Here is a 20,791-nt window from a genome sequence, read left to right on the forward strand (position 1 = left end):
AGTTCTTCAAAACACTCACCAACATCTTTATATTTACAATTATTTATCCGTTTCTATCATCAACCATCTTCACATAAAATGTATTGAATTCAACTTACTCAAATAGTAAGCTAGAATTAAAAAAAATACATATTTTAAATAGGCCTTTACAAGCTGTTTAGAAAAGACAAACACATATTATAGTTACATGATTCCATAAGGGTATCCCATGGAAAACAACCGGCAAGAAACATTGAAATTATTTTTAACAGCTTAAATAGTTTCTTTTTAACTATATTCACATATACAACTTCATTTTACAAAGGAAATATTATCAGCAACTCAGTCAGACAGTCAATATACCAAGCTGGGATTTCCCACACAACTAATATAAACAACAGATACCACATACATGTGTATTGGTATAAGTTCTAAGTCTCATATGTACTTAACTAAACACACATATGTAATCTCCATCTCAGGTAATTGTAACCTTGACCATTCCACTACAATTTTCGTCAGCTATTACCTTGTAAAAACTTGCTCAAACTACTCACATTATTTTCTATTCAGTAAATAGTAGGTACCTACTTTGTAAGCTATCTTGAATACAAACTATTTGGTATAATGTAGCCGAAATTATCCAACAATGCGTACGGACGTACCGACATAAGCACGTGAGCCGTATTCACAAGATGCTGAACTATGACTCAGTTCCTAATTAGTCTGTAATAGAGATAATAGGCATCTGTTTGATGAGGAAGGTAACTCGTACCGTACACAGCAGAACTACGTCAAACTTTGCACACAAGTGCACCGTAATTATATATATTTAACCCCATTAACACGCCGAGTAAAATAAAATGAATATAACAATGCTACGGTCTCACTCCAGCACAAAATTTCATCAATCCTTCAATATATTAGCTGACCAGGATTCTTGGCCGTTCTCCAGTTAAATATCCATTTGAATCGACCCCTACGCCCGTCTACGAGTTTACTATGAGCTACAGATATTCGTGAAAGCAATTTACAATTATGAATCATATGAAATATATTTTCAACGGTGTTAAAGTTTGTAATCGGGCAACCGTATAGCAAACAGCACGATGGAGTGAGCAACGACAAATATTGGCCTAGGGCAAATAAAAATATACTTGTAACTAACGCATGTTGCATTTCCTTGATTTAAAATTAAACATAAAATAAACATGCTAGTTCACCCGTCGGTCGGCATGTCGCGCGTCGCCGACATTTTCATATGAAAAATTAATTCATTAAAATATTATTTTCATCCACGTTAGCTGGGGTAACCTTATTACTTTTATAATTATGATAGTTATCCGACGCCAGGAAGATATCTGACGGTTATTAGGTTGCTAGTTAGCTAGGAATTAATTTTAAAATACATGGGTAAGGAGGTCTCTTGCTGACACTATTTCGGATAGAGCTCCATAAAAGCTACCGAGAGATTCTGAGAAATAGGTATATCGGATAGATTGGCAGATGTTGTCGAAAAGCCCCGAAATTCGGTATTGATAGCGTTTGAAAATCAACCTGCTTCGTCCGTAGGTATCGGTACTAATACAGTAACAATTTAACGTAACGCCAGAAGCGAGCATTACTGCTACAAATTCGCAATGAATAGATTGCTCTTCTATCTGTAGCACAACGGCAGCTCGCATTTCCTATTAAATTTCTCTACAAATTCATTGCAAAACACCTGAAGTTGACCGTCAATTGCACTCAACGTCCTGATGTCCAAGCTTCGATTAATGGTGTTCGCCAATAAAGTTTTTAAAGTTCATCAGAAACTGTTACAAAAACCAATAAAGCTGAAAAAAGTCCATGAGCGTTTGTATGGGACGAGGGGGTGACGAGTGGGCAAATATGTGTGGAATAAGTGTGGACAGCAATGGGTTCCGCAGATTTGATTCGTGCGAATTCCAGATTTTTTAACACCTCTTTGAACGCTTGGATTTTTTGAAAACTAAAAAACCGTTCTGTCCGTGATAATTCTTGGAACTGAATCTTGGCCCAGTTTCCACGTATTGTGGATATTGTGCACTATGCTTATCGGTTTAACGGTACACCCGTGTCAACGTGTAGCTATGACCAGATTAGTGAATTACCTGTGTTGGAATCTAGTCAGCTTGCAATTGGTCGGTAGGATTACGACTAAATCCTTTCGGCATATTTAACATGACATGGTTTCGAACACTTTACATTCGAGTGCATTTCGAATGCAAACTTTATTGCTTTGGAAACACCATCAATTAAGATAGTGGTTACTACGGAATTTCTCACTTCAATGCTGTGACAAATTGGCTTAATAGGTGTGACTGTGACATGAGTTTCAATATGTTTCTGAATTGTTCTCCGACTGACATCCACAGCAATTTTCCTCGGGTCATCATGATACAACTTTGTCACGCAACGTGGATAAACATTTTTAATATTATTTCAGTTAAAAGCCGATTGGCCTATAATATCATTGAATGAGTTTCGACGAATTTAATTCATTTATAGTGTAATACTTTTTGATTCAGATTTACCACTGTAAATACCGTAACACTCGGTAATTGACATTTTATACGCGGGTAAATGTTTGCATTTTTCGGAAAGTAATTACAATTTAACTGGAGAACCCTAAAAATAAATGTCGTCTTAGTAATGCATAGTTATTCCTTTTAGAAACAAACTAGTGTAAATAGTGGGAAAGGCAGCGGATGAAACTTTCTGCATAGGAATGAAACATACGCAGGTATTCTCGACGAAGGGAACCGCAGCCACCTCGAGTTATTTACGATATGACCAGCCGCAGTGGAGGGACTAGATCAAACTTATAATTCATGGGATCTTCTGTTATTCTAATCTTGTACGTTGACAATAAATATTAATGTTTTTATATTCAGGAAATGAAGCTTTACTTATATTCTGAAGTAAGTTTGGTGGATCAAGAAAAGCAAAAAAAAGTTCAAGTCGTTAAATGTCCGCTAAAAATTACCCATCATCATTGTCAATGCAAAGGGTAAGTTACAAAACAGAAAAGAGTTTCCTCCTTTTCGAGAAGTCGGTTTAAAATAACATGGAACGGCAGAAAATTATTTACTCTAAAACAATAACGTGGCTTCTAAACCTATACTTATTATTAACTTTTGTTTTCCATGACGGGCTCTATACTAAAGGTAAAAACCCCAACTTCCTTATTTGCTTTGACAGTGTTTTCCTACCCTTACGATCTGAACGAAAAACATTGTAATACACTTTTGTCAACACGATTTTAGTAAGAGCACACTGAAGACAAAACAGTCGGCCAACAGTTGGCCCAATATTTATAAAAAAATGATTTTTTAATGTCGTGAATTCAATCAAAGTTTTTAGTTGGTCTGATACCGGCCTCATACCTAATATGCATACTACTTTTCATTTCTATACTGATTTATGACTCCGAACAAACTATCGGGCGACTAAAAGTTTGCAGTGTGCTCTAAGTATGTACAAATAACTGAGTTCCTATTCGAAGTAGAAATAAATGTATTTTTGTTTATCTAACATCGTTTTACCGGTTGGTGTAATTAGTAACGTTATTATTGGTTCGGATATTTAAGGCTCGTCTCGTCATTTATTTCTTAGCAAAAAAAGAAACATGCTCGAATACGTACGATATTCTGTTTAATAGTTCTTATATTCTAAATACGGCCATTACTTTTTATTTAAGCTAATTTAAGAAAGTTAGGGTTAACACCGGAAAAGTACCTACCATTGAGTTCCGAGTTTGAATTTATTGGAATTGATTCGAAAGTGTCAGAATCAGTATCATTTATTTGCCAACAAGGCGTGTAAAATTGCATATTTGGGCTCGACATAATAAAATAACATTTCATAGAATGCAACGAAAATGTAGCAAAAGCTCTCCAGTTAAATTGATGTAATGAGAAATATAGCAACACACAATTATTTCAAACAAACATTCACTACAGAATTCTGAACACACGATCGAATTAAAATGGTCGAGTGCATTTTGCTGAAATTTGCTTAATTAAAATTATTTACCTTACCCGTTAATATATTCTGCAGAACTTAATGCAATGTTTATTACGAACTAAGGTAAAATGTATGGACATTAGTAGACGAAGCTGAAAACTCATCTAAACTTTGGAAAGTATCGATTTAAATGAACCTGCGTAAACTTAGTCTTAGCTGCAGTATTTAGTTGCAATCAGAAAACGTATTAATGAGAACCGAAATACTGATAAAGTATAATTGAAATTCGATTAGTTTCGTAGCTGGGTTCATTCGATAGTGGATAATCTTATCATTCGCTTAAAAGAGTGTCGTTAAATTATTGTTCCAACTAAAATCGATATTCATTTTATAACAGAAATATCGCTATCAACTATTTTAATTAATATTTTCAAGCATTCAAATTGAGTCGGCATAAATCGTAAACTCTTTAATAGCTTATATTTCTCTTCCTAGAAATATCATATTATGAAGTTATAAGTATACCTAAATATCGAATTGTCAATTCCGCTAGGTTTTTTCTCAATTCTTAACCAACTTGCAAAAAGTACTTAGAAATAGTTAAAAGTAAAACTAAATAAAATGGTCAATACCGACCTCTTTCTACGAGGGACACAAGAATAGACGCCGTGACATAAAAGAATAAGTACCGTAATTAAAAAAATAATAGCCTTCAATAGACGGTTTATTTGAACTCTGCAAAGATAGTTATTAAGTATATCTATATTATTGAAACATACTCGTGTGAACTAAGGACAGTGTTATATTGTAGTGGTAGGATTTATTGCTGACTAGAACATTTCTTCTCACGATTTGTGTCATTGTGAGATCGCATAACACGTGTCGATTCGAGATGAGCCGTGAGAATTTCATACAGCCTTTTTGCTCAACTCAGGTAGTTGAGTAACACATACAATAGCTTCTTGCTGACAATGAAACCATGATCATCCTCCGAGCCTTTTTCCCAATCATGTTGGGGTCGGCTTCCAGTCTAACCGGATTCAGCTGAGTACCAGTGCTTTACAAGAAGCGACTGCCTATCTGACCTCCTCAACCCAGTTACCCGGGCAACCCGATACCCCTTGGTTAGACTGGTGTCAGACTTACTGGCTTCTGACTACCCGTAACGACTGCCAAGGATGTTCAATGACAGCCGGGACCTACAGTTTAACGTGCCATCCGAAACACAGCCAATGGTGTCTAACATATGCTTAGAAAGTACATACAAACTTAGAAAAGTTGCATTGGTACTTGCCTGACCTGGGATCGAACCCGCGCCCTCATACTTGAGAGATTGGTCCTTTACCCACTAGGCCACCACGACAATGAAACCATGATATACTGCATAAAAAATATCTCTTAGTTTGTAACTCGGATCTAGTTTGGCGCACGTACGTAAAAATAGGTTAAATAAAACTCTTGTCGGAAAATCCAATTAGCAATCAAACCCGCGATCTAAGTCCACGGTAGTAAAACGCGTAGGTAACGTTTGCCAATTAATTACAAGGTACTCTTTTTTACGGATCTCTATCGCAATTTTACCTTATAGTAAGGAAGCTTTGTTCCTATTTCATACACATTTTTAGCTCTTATTCGCTAAACGCTCTCTTAATAGCCCGATGCAATCACATAAAGAGTGATTTTACGGCGCGCATAAAATTTGAGAATTTATTTGAACCAGGTTTATGAGCGCCGAGCGTGTACCTCCCATACCTGTATTCATATTTAATCTTATTCAGATTACGCGAAGGCGTTCTGATACTCTTGCTTGCAATATGTCATGAAAAGCGTATGACCTTCCGCGGGTCTGGCCGGCGATATGGCAGGATCTGCGCTACCGCTCGTCCGTCACTCGTGACGAACAAACTTGTTTGACAAGTTTCGCGACGCTTAAAGAAATCGAAATTGTAGTTCGGACATGAATTGCCATCCGTAATTGGTATTCGATTGTCTAATACCTTTAAAATCACTGTCATCGTGATGTTTACATTGGACGATTCAATAATGATGTTTATTTCTTAGAAGAGATTCGTTAATCGGGTATTCAATTCATTTATGATATGGATTCGCTTTAGAAGCATCGTTCTCTCGGGTTAATTGGAGCACAAAACTTGCCGAATTTGCCCATACCAAGGATGCAGCGGAATCTGGCACGTAACTGCCTGAGGCGGCAATTGCCATTGACACTGGCGACGAGCGTAGGAGGGCAGTGTTCTCCGGCCTCTTTGCCAGAAAACTTAGTATTTGAAGACAAATAAACCAGTGTCTGAGCTGTGAAAACAAAAACAATTTTTGCATCAAGAATCGCTCATGTGAACATCAGTTCTCGTTTTGTTTAAAAACTGCAATTGAGACACGAGATCTAAAATAAAACCAAATAAATAATGCGCAATATAACTAAAGTATTTACTTGTTCACTGGTTTAGGGAAATCAGCAAACTAACGATTACTTGTATTTCCATTCGGGTAATCTCGGCTCGAACTTACTTCTACATAACAACTTTAATGTCAACAGTTGTGGGAAACAGAAGATATTGAACCCACAATAATATAACCATTTAATATTAAATGACTTTGTAAGTACATATTCCAGTATAAATATAGCTGCGTTGTTTGCCATCGGTAATTATTTTTGTAATGAGGAAATATTCGTTTGCACAATGATATTCTGTGCTGTGTGAGACGATTATTTACCTTCAATAATTATTAATAGCGTACGTAAAGGCTAATTATAATGCCCAGAAAATTTAGTAATTTTTTTCCGTCAATAAAAAACAATGGCTTCAAAAAAAAAACGTAAGTCCTATATATTGGAAAATTCAAAAGACTGCAGAGCCTTGAATGGTGCCGAAGTCGGTCGGAATGCACTGGCCGTTGAAAATTGCGTTCAAGCTATTGTGAGCCTCGGAAGGCAGTGTTTAATATATACCCCTTCCAATATTTAAACTCTTTTAGATGTGTAACTTATGAAGATTTTTGTACATTGTCAATGGAGTATTTTAAAGTCTTATTTATGTGTTGCCGGTTTAAACGCAACTTTAATTTTCAATTTTAACGTGTCAATGTTTTTGTCAAAACCCTCAATTCGTCTTCAGATTATCATCAGATTTTGTGTAGTCTTGCGTATAAAATGTTGCAATACTTTGCCCATTCTTTTTACAAACCAACACTAGATTCGCTGAGTAAAAAACTGCAACATTGCGTGATCAATTAAAAACTACGGCGAGATAAAATAGAGACACGACAACACATCAATCAGTACTTGACAGAACGAAATATTTGCATTTACAAACATGGATAAAAAATGTTCTTATCAGTTTTATTTTTATATTACTTTGGTTGTCTACCAATACAGATAATAATTGGGGTTTCTTTAATTAATTTTGGTTACTAAAAATCCGTCATCATCTGCCTAGACTTTCAGCAAGTATGTTGGGGTCGGCTTCTAGTCTAATCGGTGCAGCTGAGTACCAGCGTTTTACAAGGAGCGACTGCCTATCTGACCTCCTCTAACCAGTTCTCGTGCAAGACAATACCCCTTGGTAAGACTGTAGTTTAAATCCAAACGGCGAAATACACCTTCTTTCGTGAAAAGCAGCTACTGACTTCAATATTGTAAAAGGAAACAAACAAAAGCCTACGTATATTTTAATTAATAGGCAGTTGAATAAAAACATTGCATTTGCCGTGTAACAAGTTACGATAAATAATAACTGTTATCGCGGCGAGCATAACAAAGCACCTTTATAACTAACTCTATCGGCGAATGTAACACTTTTCATATAGTTGCTACGACTGTTTACCCGACTACAGGATGTAGGTTATGGTTTCATACGTACGTCGTATTGTCTCTTTGTAAAGAGATAAAACGTCATTTGTTTAGGTTCGGCTGAAAATCAGCACTTTTTGATGGTCAAGTTTACAAAAGACAGGCCCAAAAAACTTTTCACCACTTCCCTCACGTTGAATCTTAAAATTACTGAACATGGTACATACATTTTTATTTAAAAAAATATAACGTCATATATCTAAAGTCTGTTTAATTCATTTGTTTAGGGACAGCTGAAAATCAGCACTTTTTGATGGTCAAGTTTACAAATTAGAGCCTCCAAAAACACACCACTTCCTTCACACTGAAACTTAAAATTAATGGCCATGTTACAATTTATTATTAAAAAAAGTAACGTTATTTATCTAAAGTGTGTTTAATATTTAATATTAAACTTGACTCAGTAAATAAATCCCATATTCACTTACACTAATCAAATAGCATTTCACCACGGCCGGATCTAGTTCTTTCTTTCCAATTATTTCCACACTAGCTTCTGCCAGCGGTTTCACCCGCATCCCGTGGGAACCTCTGCACGAACCCGGATAAAAAGTAGCCTATAGCCTTCCTCGGTAAATGGGCTATCTAACACCGAAAGAATTGTTCAAATTGGACCAGTAGTTCCTGAGATTAGCGCGTTCAAACAAACAAACAAACTCTTCAGCTTTATAATATTAGTATAGATTTAGATTTAGCTTTTAAACAAGTTTGTTTTCTTACGTGAATGTTTTTACAACTAGAAGCTGCTATCTTGGGCGTCTTTTCATTTCAACATGGTGTCTTCACGTCTTCTTTTATGGCGTGCGTAAACTTTTAACAGCAAACTGCCGACTAAAAAGTCGCCCGACAGTTGACCCGATTTTTGGCAATTTTGTTTTAAGATAATTTTGTGTCCAATCAAAGTTTTCAGTCGATCTGATATCGGTCATATACCTTTTTGTTTTTTATGGGAAATCATCAAAAGACCTCTCCAGCTGTGGGTTAGCAGCGTGACGTGAGGAAATGTCTGACTCTTGCTGACTAAAACCCGTCATGTTCCTTCTTAACACCTTTGTGTACCAGGGCCGCTGTAACTCTTTCGAACAATCCCTCAGCCGGCATGACCGGTCAAGCACCTGATCTTTGTAATGTGTGTACTACCGTTCATCTTCATACTGATTCAAAAGCCCGTTCAAACTGTCGGCCGACTAAAAGTTTGCAGTGTGCTTGTGTTCTTAAAGGTGTCATAAAAGATTTATTGTGACTGTAAAATCTTGGTACAGCGTTGTCGTATAGGTTCTAATCTCGCAATTGTGCCCGTATTTGATACAAACTCTGCTTATATATTTTCCAGTATTTATAACAATATTATAAATCTGAGAGGTTTGTTTGAACGCGAAAATATCGTTAAAATTAAAATTATTTCAGTGTTAGGCTAGCCCATGAAATGAAATGAAATAATTTATTTGCTGAAATGAAATTATATTTATTCCATTTATCGAGGAAGACTATTACTTTTTTCCCGATGGTCGGAAAAGTTTCCAATGATAGTTTTCATATGATAGAAAAAAATCTTCCCGTTTATTGACTGTAACTAAAAAAATACCAATTAAAAATATTAGCATATATCAGTCATTACTTATAATTAAAAAAATAAAATAAAATCAAAACTTTCAACATCGCTCGCTTGTCCAATTAAGGTAATTAGTCGTTTTCAGATCTCTTTTTGTCAAACTGAACTCATTCGAAATAACTTAATGTGGTTTACGTTATTTTTATTAACTGTGGTAACTGCATACGCCTTTATCAAGCATGGTAACTAATTTGCAGTTAGTAACATTGCTATGATACGCTTTGAAGGATATTGGTGTCAGTACAATTAGAGTTGCTTTATCTCGGCCTAGGCTGACATGCGATGTCTAAGCGGATTATGTTATGTCCAAGCCTGTTTTTGTAAAAGAAAGTTACTTAAACGAGAAAAAAAATTGTTAGAAGTCATCTTAGCTCATTTTCGCTACGAAGATAAACGCATGATTAAGAAATATGTCTGTTTATTTGAACTTATATTACCCCCAAAACTTGGAGTTTAAAGTTTTTATTATTTAGGGCTTTTGTTCCTAAAATGATTCATTACCAAAGAACGTAGGTTAGTAAGAACGTAAGTAGTAGGTTTCATGAAAATTCCATATTAATAAAATTGTTGTCTCTTAACCAACAGATGACAACATCGAATGTTCTTAGTTAGTTTAGTTTAGCAAAGGGCTACTTTAACAAGTTAAATGAAAAAGCAATATCTATTAATACTATGAGATAATTCTGTAGCATAGTAAGTATTAGATAGAGGTAAACACAACGTTGATTTAATTTGGACATTACTGGCATGCACTACCGTAAATTAAAGGATTGTTGATTCAATTTTGATTATAGCTTTCAGCAAACCGAATTTCCAAGAATTTTACCATAGATATATTCACAACAGCGAAACGGACTAACGTAATCCCTATTCCGTTCGTAATCTAATTTGGCTGAAACTAATATGTTCTGAATTCATTCCGAATTTCTATTAATTCACGATAATCAGAGCTAACATTAGCAATGCTATTAGTAAAATGCTCTGAAATACGTCGAAATGTATGGTGAAAATGCTTTTCACTTTGACGTACCTAATTATTTGGTATTTGCAATCGCATAGGATGTGGTGAAGGGTGGGAGTTTTGGGGTCTGTCTTTTGTAAATGTTGACGTTCAAAACGGTTTGCAGACAAGTTTGAATAATTGAATTTGAAATTGAGTTGATTTTTTACTCTATGAAATTAAAATATTAGAGCTTGTCGTTTGGTTCACGTTTCATAAACATGAACTTTTGCTTTGCTGCACATACACGAGTGGCTTATTACAACGTTGTCTATGTTAACAATGGTCTTTTGTAATAATACCTAGTAAAATCCTTACTTTTCTTTCTTTGCAACAATTATTTCAAATTCTCGATGTGTCCTATTGATACGATGAGTGATTTCAATAGAAAGAATTGCAATCAGAAAGTATCAGTTAATACTCTTTCCCCATATTGAACTCTTGTAAGACCATTTTGTATTTAATTTAATTGCAGCAACAGTAAGCGGTTTTACAGTCATAAGTGAAATTGAAAAGCAGGTACTGTAAACTGCTTTTCAACTGTTTCGAATCGCATTATTTTAGATCGTTGAATGCTCTAGGGAAGAACTGAAGTACATTTTACTTACTTATCTGAACGGTTTCGAATGTTACGGGAAATTGTTGATGCAGCTTGCGAAACCATTTGGCTGAGATGAAATGTGTGCAGTCTTAAGATTTTAACGGCCTGTAGCATTGTTTGGAAGAGATACCTTGGTACGTAAAGGGCTCAAGAAGGAACATGATGGGTTTTAGTCAGTAAGTCTGACAGACTCTCAGTCATTAGTACCTACTGTATATGCGTCTACGCATACACAGCAGTTTTGTACATTGTAACTACAATTATAAATTACTCTTAGGACAGTTTTTAATTAACTTCACGTCCATGGGCGAATTTTGTTTTTCGCCAACGTTTTTTGTCTTTATTGCATTTTAATTTGAGTGACTTCCTCATAGTCTCGACTATTATTCTTTCATAAAGTACCTGCTTTATTACTAAACCTAAATTTAAACAATTCTTTGTGCTGTACTAAAAAGATAATTAATAAAATTTTGAGACCAGATTTTTAATATGATGTGGACTGAATTTGTGTTAAAGAAAAAGAAACGCACATTATTAGGTAAGAAAGTAACTTTGATTCAAGTACTTTAACTCAAGTATAAGTCCATGAAGAGAAATCGTCACTTTTTATGAAATATAAAATAATTTTGTCGAAATGAAACTACTTTTTTTATTAAAAAATATTGATATCTTCTGTAAAGTGTGGTAAATGATTTTAATCCCCATACATTAACGGTGAATCGATTGATGCAAGTTAATAGGATTTGCTTTAAATTTCACATTTTACAGAAAATATTGGCTTTCCGATGGAAATTCATTTTTCGCTTTTCATTGCCATTCAATATACATGAGCCTGAAATTAAAGTTCAAATAAAAAAAGGTGTGAATCGGTTAACGCTGCTGACTTATTAAATTAAACATATTTAATATTACGAGTATTTCAGAAAAATATTTGTCTTTTAATTATGATCGAGTGGTGCGGTTTATACTTACTACACCTACTTCGTTTAAAAAAAAATCTATGTGTATTCTAAGAGTAATCCTTCGGTATAAAAGGATTGGTTTCATCATTGCCCCGAGAGCCCTACCTACTTCCCGCAAATGGGTAAAAAGTAACTAGGTAATGTCCTTTCTCGGGCTTTAGTTAAACAGATTTCCTAGCTAGAAATTGGTTCAGACAGGGATACTTTCGCGACAGTCATATTGTTAACGGGGATTTTTTTTCACTATTGTTTCGAATGTAAATGCATTTTTTTCAATTTCAATGCGGTATTTCGATGCTCAGTTGATTGACAACAAAGTCACAAAGTATTGGTGTGGTCTGAATGTTTTACATAAAATTAAATAAATACATGCCGAATGAAAGCCTAGTATGTTCAAAGGATATAAAGAGGCCATTGAATGCTATGAATATGTATCGAAAAGTATTCAACCGTGGACAAACAGTTGATGCAATGGTATTCAGTATGTGGCTTGTATTAATGACAAAATTCATGGAATATTTATTTTTGCAAAAATATTTGCAGCTTCTGGCTATTAGACGGTAAAAGCTTTATAAAACTATACTGATAATACTCTTAAGCGCTTCTTGAGAACTATGTTTGCGCGCACTTATTACAAAAGTTGAAAGTGCATCTTTGAAGCATTAGTTCGTGCACAATGGCCGAGCCAATATTGAAAATGTCAGTCCAGGCTAGCTTTGAACATTTAAATTAAATGGCTAGGCAATTCGTTGGACCATGAGACGGATATTATTTTTGTTAGACTCTTTGGAAACTTTATTTCCTGATGTGGCCCGTTTCTGCTGTCTAATAGTGAGGTGTGCACGGGACGGCTGTGATACATACAGTTGACAATATAAAGGATCTCCTACACTGTATTACGTAGTGCGTTTTCATGACGTTTATCTTTGAAATGAGTTTGACCGCAATAAGCTGGCTTTGTTTATATTAAAATTATGAAAAGGTACGGCTGTCATAGATACAGTTGACAATATAAAGGATCTCCTACACTGTATTACGTAGTGCGTTTTCATGACGTTTATCTTTGAAATGAGTTTTACCGTTATAAGCTTTGTCTATTTTAATAGTATAAAGAGGAAAGAGTTGATTGCTTGTTTGAATTGAATTCATTCAGTGTAACTACTGAACAGATTAGAAATATTCTTTCACTGTAAGGAAGTTACACTGTCTCAGTTACATAGGCTATATTTTATCTGAGTATGGAAAGTGCTCCCAGGACGCTGATGAAATCGCTTGATAAATACGAACTTTCATCAAACTTACAACAGCTTTTAAGTCTTAAATGTATTTAGAATTGAAGCCATCTCAAACAGGCGATGTTAGCCGACGCTAAAGTGCGGTTTAACTATGTACACCAGACTCCAGCCAGTCTAATCGACGTGTTCACCTACGAAGCAATCGCGTGGCTCAAGCGAATTGTATGAACGCTGCGTATGTGCACCGGCAGTGTTGTGACGCCTTTACAATAATGTCCAGCACTTATCTCGGTATAACTTGTTCCCATCTGCTCTACAAATTCCATCCCAACGGGTCTAAAGCGAAACAAACAATTCTTTAAAAAGGATAAAACCCTTCCTCTAAAAAATCTTAAATACAGAGACGTAATTTTAATATTTTGCTGACGATACACACAATTTTTGGAGCCATAGAGAAGGAATTTGAAGATATATTTCAATTTATTTATTTTGTTCTACAAAATTTTGAACCCATGTCGAAGAAATGTATGATAACTTTGCTAACAGAAAACAATGGATTTGGAGTAAATGGCAACAAGCCGTTGTGATTAGCTGTCGACTGCAAACTATAATTTGCCTTTTATTTACTTCTTGAGTTAATAGACATGTGACAAACAGTTACGTGCCATATCTCGTGTAATGGTAGATCAGACACACAATCTCTATGGCGTGAACTATAGTAACATAGCATAGGTTTGCTTTTAAATGCTATTATTGGAAAACGTGCTTCCAACGTACTCTGCATATAAGGAAACGTATCTATGAGGTAACGTAGGTGGAAACCCCGCTTCGGAAACCTTGTTGATAGTTCATGACTAGCCATTAAATTTTTGAAATCATATACGGATTTTGAGTGCAGTGCGGTCTAATGCATTTTTAAATATGGGTTATGGTTTTATTCGTTCACGTATTCTGAATCGGTTAAATCTGTGAAAGAAGGAATAGTGTTGGATTTTAGAGATAGAGTAATTTTAATGTCTGTTATATTATTTTACAATGAAATCCTGTTTGTGAGAATATAATCGCTTCCAATTTACTATGGCGATTAGCGCGGTGTTTTGGTTTAATTATGATATCGGTTGAAACAACAGCGCCTAATTGTTATTTATATAGACAACGTTATTTGTAACAGAATAAGTTATTTATAAAATAATGGTCTAGTCTTCCTAAATTATCTTCCATGTAAATGCATAACGAAATGCCGTGTAGTTTTGAGCCATTTTCAAAAATATGGTCTTAGAATAAAGCATATTCATATTACGTTCTAAATGAGGTCTCAGATTTATTCCCGGTCTAGGCATCTCGGGTATAAGTTGCCTTATTAGGGTGCATGTAAGCGGAGCCGCGGGCGCAGCGAAAGACAGGGAAATATTTCGCTGTACTGCATTAGAGGCTTCTAGAATTTTAACAAGCGTCATATTATTATGTAAGGTGAATGTTTTGTCAAATATAAGTTATGTGAATGAAGCTTGTGGAGTTTTGTTACTAATATCTATCTTATCGAAGTGAAGTATGGATATTACTGCATTAAAGTCTTCTAGAATTTTAACAAGCGTCATATTATTATGTAAGGTACATTTGTTGTCATATGTTACATACATATTAAGTATATGAATAAAGTTCGTGTAAAGGTTTTGTTGTTATTAATGTGTATCTATCTTATCGAAGCCAAGTGCGGGTATGTTAATTGATTGCGTGTATGATATGGTGTATTTATTAGTTTTGTATTTAACCAAAACACTAATATAAGGCTTTTAAGTACTGTAGGACCGGGAGACAATTATCTTGCTCAAAATGAAAAACTGATTCGATATCACGACGTTTATTGTTTGGGCTCGAGAGGTGAAGTGACATACTTCAATATAAAAATTCTAATCTACTATTTTCCATAGAACGCATTTAAAATGATTGTCCGGACAGTATCAATTATAATGAATAAAACCTTACTATATGAAAAAGTTTCTAATTAAATACTACATCTCTACAGTACCTACACGCAATTATGTGGACAGTTATATTGAAGATAAAGTTAAAAAAGTTACAGCTGTTGATTTCAACATCTGATTTAAATGTAATTAAAAAGTTTTAACTAGTTCTGACTTGATCTACCTAGGTTCACTTTCTACTCGGTTATTTCGCCCAGTAAGTTAAAATTAACACGGCAAAATATTTTTCTATCCTTATGTTGTCAAATAGGTACGTCTTACAAACAAATTGGAATTTTCAAGTTAAGCTTCGTTTACTTATTAATAGGTCAATGATCTTTACTCGAAACGGAACGAGAATCTCAGAATTCCGTCTACAGTACAAACAATCTGTAACAATTAATTAACCATGCCTCACTGAGGTGCTACAACAAACCAACCGGCATTCGTTCGCTTTTTATATAAACATTCGTAAAGCTCACTATCTCATAATGCAGTTTTAAGACAAACTGCAAAAGACAGTCGGCCGACAGTTGACCTATTAATTGGCAAAATTAAAAAAAAAACTTTTTTCCTATCAAAGTTTTCAGTCGGTCCGATACCGGCTAAACACCAGCCGTCGCGTCGTACCACAAAAGCTTTTAAACGTCAGTTGAACACTTGTCTAAAAAAATTACAAATTGACGTTGAAATAAGGTCCATTTTGCAGTCACACTTTTTTTTGACAAGTGTTCAACAGATGTTTAAGTTTTTGAAGTATTCAGTTGTTGCTGTATATCTTTGTAATTTGCGTACTACCATTCATCTTCATACTGATTCATGAGCCTTTACAAACTATCGGCCCACTAAAAGTTTGCAGTGTGTAGACCAGTGTTTCCCAAAGTGGGCGATAACGCCCCCTTGTCGGCGCTGCAGGTCTCAAGGGGGGCGGTAAGAGACCCAGAAAGAAAATAGGGGCGTTGTGTAGAGGCCTGGGGGGTGATTTGTAATTTTATTTAGCTAGGAGGCCTCTTAGACAACGACTTGTGAACATCAACTAATATGAATTACAAGATTGTTCAGACTCGGTTCTATATTTCTCTCCACGTAGTTCATATATCTGTCCTATTTTACTGAATATAGAAAAAATAAAAATCATGTCAATGTCAATCGGTCGCTCCGTTTCGTAATTAAAGTAGACACAAACAAACAAATAAAAAGGCAACAGACACACTTTCGCATTTTGATAGTTATAAGTACTCGTAGATATCTATCATGTTTTAACAAGTTTTTGATAAATAACCCGAATTGTGAATTCCTGTATCAGTCGGCTGGTTCAAGTTGTACGACCAGGATGGCACGGGCAGAAGAGACAAGTCACTGAGGGTGCCATTCTAATCTGCAAAGCCTAGGTTCACTTCATTATTCAAATTTTAAACAAAACTACAACAGTGCATGCGCAAACAAGGCATGACGTCGAGGCGGCACTGGAGGGGTGCCAGTCCGGCTGTCACCCCTCTCTTTCTCGTTTATTTATGTTTTTTCCCGGTTTACTTAAATTAATTCCTCAAAGTTATAAAAAAAAACAGTTTTTTCAACATTTCTGGTTTATTCTGCGCCCTTTGAGTCAGTCAAAAAATTTTGCGCTCGCTGCACTCGCGCCTTTCACTTAACAGTGACTATTTTCTAATTTCTTTAGGTATCATTGCGTCACAAAAATAAAAAAATTTGCGCTCGCGGCTTCTTCTCTTTGCAGTGTTTTTTTTTCCACACTTGTTGAGGTACTTTTGTGTCCCAAAACTAAACAATTTGCGCGGTTTTTTTTAACTTGTTTTGGTACTTTACTCTTCCAAAACTCAAAAATTTCGCGCTCGCTTCGCTCGCGGCTTTTTCACTTGTGACTGGTTTTTATAAAACATGTTTGGGTTCTATTATGTCCCAAAACTCAAAAATTACGGGCTCGCTTCGCTAGCGCTTCAAAAGTTTGCAGTGATCTGTCTCCGGTTTGTTTATGAGGCAAAAAGCACCATGAATGACCATATTGCACCATATTTTGTCGTTTTTTTTGGAGGGTGCTCAATAGGTAGTCCGCCCCGGGTGCCACCCGATGCTACGCCGCCACTGTAAGAGTCAACTTGAGACCTAAGCGCCGCGGTATGTTACCTACCTGCGCTCAGGTTTCAAGTTGCGGGTTATAGTAAAAGTTTCGTTTAGAACTCTCCGTTAGGTCACAATAATTAATTAATTTAATTTGAAGTTATAGTGGTTTTTAAATAGGTGAAAAAATGGGGGGCGCTAAAAAAAATATTTATTCTCAAAGTGGGCAGTAGACAAAATAAGTTTGGGAACCACTGGTGTAGACTCTTAGACCTGTTTCAAAAGCAAGAACTAAAGACTGCATAATACAGGAGTATTATGCAGTCTTTAGTTAAAAGTTTACTTTCGCATATTTAGCAAACTGCTCTGAACGCTCGCATCGCTTTACTTACCTGCTCTTAAGTGTAATAGCGTAATGGTGAGCTTAGGAATTGCAAAAAGAAACTTCGGTGGCGATGATTGCCTTTTAACAAATAAATGCGCTTTTATCTAAATAAGTAACAAGATACAGGAGTTCCGCACGAATTAATCAATCTACTATTTTGTTTCTAATTGTCAAAAAAAGAAAAATCGCAACTGAAATATGATACTTTTTCAAAGCGAAGCCTATACAGATAACAAAGTCCAATAGAGCAAAAATAACTACTTATAACATTGTATGACATAAACAAACAACATGTAACACCTAAATACATCACTCGCGTTAATCAAATTTATATACATATTTACAACACAAAAAAAAAACTTTCCTAGTAGAATAAAAAAAAAAATATATATATATATACACTACACCTAAATAGGTTGCGGAAAATAACAATTGCAGTGCCGCCGGCAGTGTTTATTATGCAAATGTCAGTTATAGGCGTATGGCGTACAGTTGGATCAATTTCGCGTCAAACGGCTCCCCTACGAAGCGCGTCCGCCTTGGCTGGGGCAGGCCCGTAGAGAATGAAATCACTAGCGGAGGTGCCATTACGGACCAGACAGTCACTACAGACCAGACGGACAGACTAGAAAAGACCACGGGCGCCGGGTGTCGAGAGACGACTCCGACAGCAGCAGGGGTATTTGATGATTTCCCATAAAAAATACCATAGCGGAAAATCACCTAAGAAAGTAGCTCGCCAAAATGCGCGTGAGCGGGGAGCGAGGAATATGTATTTCGCTCTTATTCGCCTTCTTTGGTCTTTACCATTATTTGTAATGCTAAAAATCGTTGGTCATTTTGGTCACCGTACAAATTTGACTCAGAAGGAGACGCGTGGCTTACCTTCATTATGATATCTCCGCTCTTTCTTTACTCCATGTCGAAACCGCATGCAAAAGGCACGGCGATTATACTATCACCGCAGGCGTCGATGCTGCTGACCTACGGTTACTCTGTGAAGGGCTGCGGGATTGTTTCAAATAGTTACCCGCGGTTCCTGAACACACAAACTTCCAGAACTAATATATATAGGAGCGTTTTAGTAGTCTGCAGTCTGAAAATCTTGCTTTAAACATAAGAGACACTGCAAAAGATTCAGAAAATGTACAAGCTTATCACTCATTATCACGAATTTAAAAATAAACGCTTAAAAGTATAATAACAATATGTATTTCTCATGAATTGCGGACGTATAATGATTATCGGGCTTATCATAAAACTTTGTTGCAAAATAATACAATTACTCTTAAATTTTATGTCGTTTGCACATTATTCCATTAATACAATAAGTTCTTTGTGCAATGCATGTTTAATTCAATGAATCAGTAAGGTAAGACAACATAAAATAAAATCTATTATCTCTCACAATATCCCAGGCTTTGTATAAAATCCTTACTTCCTCTTACCCACGGCAAATCGGAACTTGTGTTCAAGATAGCAAAGGGTTGCACGGGTAATTGATTTACAATATTAATAAGTCTTCCTTTAATAATCTGCCTTAGACTAAACTTCATTGTAAACAACAAATTCCCAAGTTCTGAACTCATTAATCTGTAAGACTTATAAGACCTTACTTATTGCATAAAACCATGTGTGAAGATAATTCCTCATAAAAGATACACAGTTTTTCCCATGTTCGAAAATACATCGGAACTAAAATATATTATATTTGACAGCAAAAGTGTTTTCACCGCGGTCGTAAAAATGCGGACGGAAAAGTCAGTGCATTGGACACATTTTAAACTGTCGGAATATATTGAGACATTTTGCAAACACTTTTTGTTTGTATCATGGAAATGTTTGCTCTTCTCTCACACGTAGGTCATACAAATATTAGTTCTCAGAGCGTGTTAGACTGACAGGCAGCGCGAAACCTAATCCCCGCAGTCTAACACTGCCAATCTGATTTAATTAATCTGTTAATTGTATATTAGTTGGCAATAATCGAGGCAATCAAGTAAAATCAGCTATATATTGACACAGCTCGCCAATTCAAATTCTTTATACCGATATACACTTGTCTCAGACCTCATTAACTCACTAAGACGAAGCAGCGAAGTCTATTCAAACGACCCGTCCAATAACCGATCATCTCATTAATATACCGAATAAAACCTCCGTAGTTTGATCCTTAAGGCTTAATAGAGCTCTATTGATTCCAGTTCAGCATTTAGAAATAAAGCAAATAACAAACGGTGATCCCAGTTATTATTGGGAAAAATGAAAATGTAGTCAGCGAATACCGTGGCACCCTGGATCGCTCTATCTGCAAAGTCTCAAACAGCGAACTCGAGGTGTATTTTTTAATCGTGCGGCTTTTCATGATTCAATTTCGTTTGCTGTGCCATTTTTCGTTGGGCTACCTGAATTCTCTTTACCCACTACTTAAGTGCAGTCGCAAACAATAATAAACTGTTTATCTTTACAAAATCTCAAGTACCTCGAGTATACAGGAGCCGGAATTTTAAACAAATTGATCCATATGTGAATTTATGAACACCTTGATGTCAAAATCAATATTCGACCGCAACAACCGCCACGATCGAGCGACCGAGACCATAGAAACAAGCGGACATGCCACCATGTCAAAAGTAATAATATTATCGATAACACACATGAAGTAAAGTATGAAGTATGTATGAAGTAGTAGTGTAAAGTTGTTCAAGATAATATTCTTAGTATCAATCTCAAGGTATATAGCTAATACATTTCCATACGTTTAATTATACCTCACACGTTATTATGCTTACCGTAGTTAATTGGTACATACAATTTGTCCAAATATTCTCACAGCACCCCAGATTTATTAAAAACAATATGTCGTTGTATGTCCGCTAGTTTCTATGATCTCTACCCAGCGTGCGTGGATGCGAGCACTCCGAATGACAATTATGTTCGGTGCTAATGAAGTTAATATCGATAACAAGGTACGCATTATGGTGCATATTCGCCATAGAGTTTAGAATTTAAGTTATCACATCATCGGCTGACTAACGCATCGATAGCATCGCGGTCACTCAATTGTTGCGAAATACGCTTACATTATACTAAATGCGTTTAAAAAAATTCACGCTTCAAAA

General features: G+C 35.7%; 1 protein-coding gene across 2 annotated transcripts in view; it reads left to right on the forward strand.

Annotated features, from left to right (window-relative positions):
• Positions 1–20,791, forward strand: part of LOC124645180 (alpha-mannosidase 2) — a 77,583-nt gene that overhangs the window by 1,294 nt on the left and 55,498 nt on the right. The window lies entirely within an intron of this gene.

Source organism: Helicoverpa zea, chromosome 31 (genome assembly GCF_022581195.2).
Source record: "Helicoverpa zea isolate HzStark_Cry1AcR chromosome 31, ilHelZeax1.1, whole genome shotgun sequence".
In the NCBI taxonomy this organism is placed as follows: domain Eukaryota; kingdom Metazoa; phylum Arthropoda; class Insecta; order Lepidoptera; family Noctuidae; genus Helicoverpa; species Helicoverpa zea.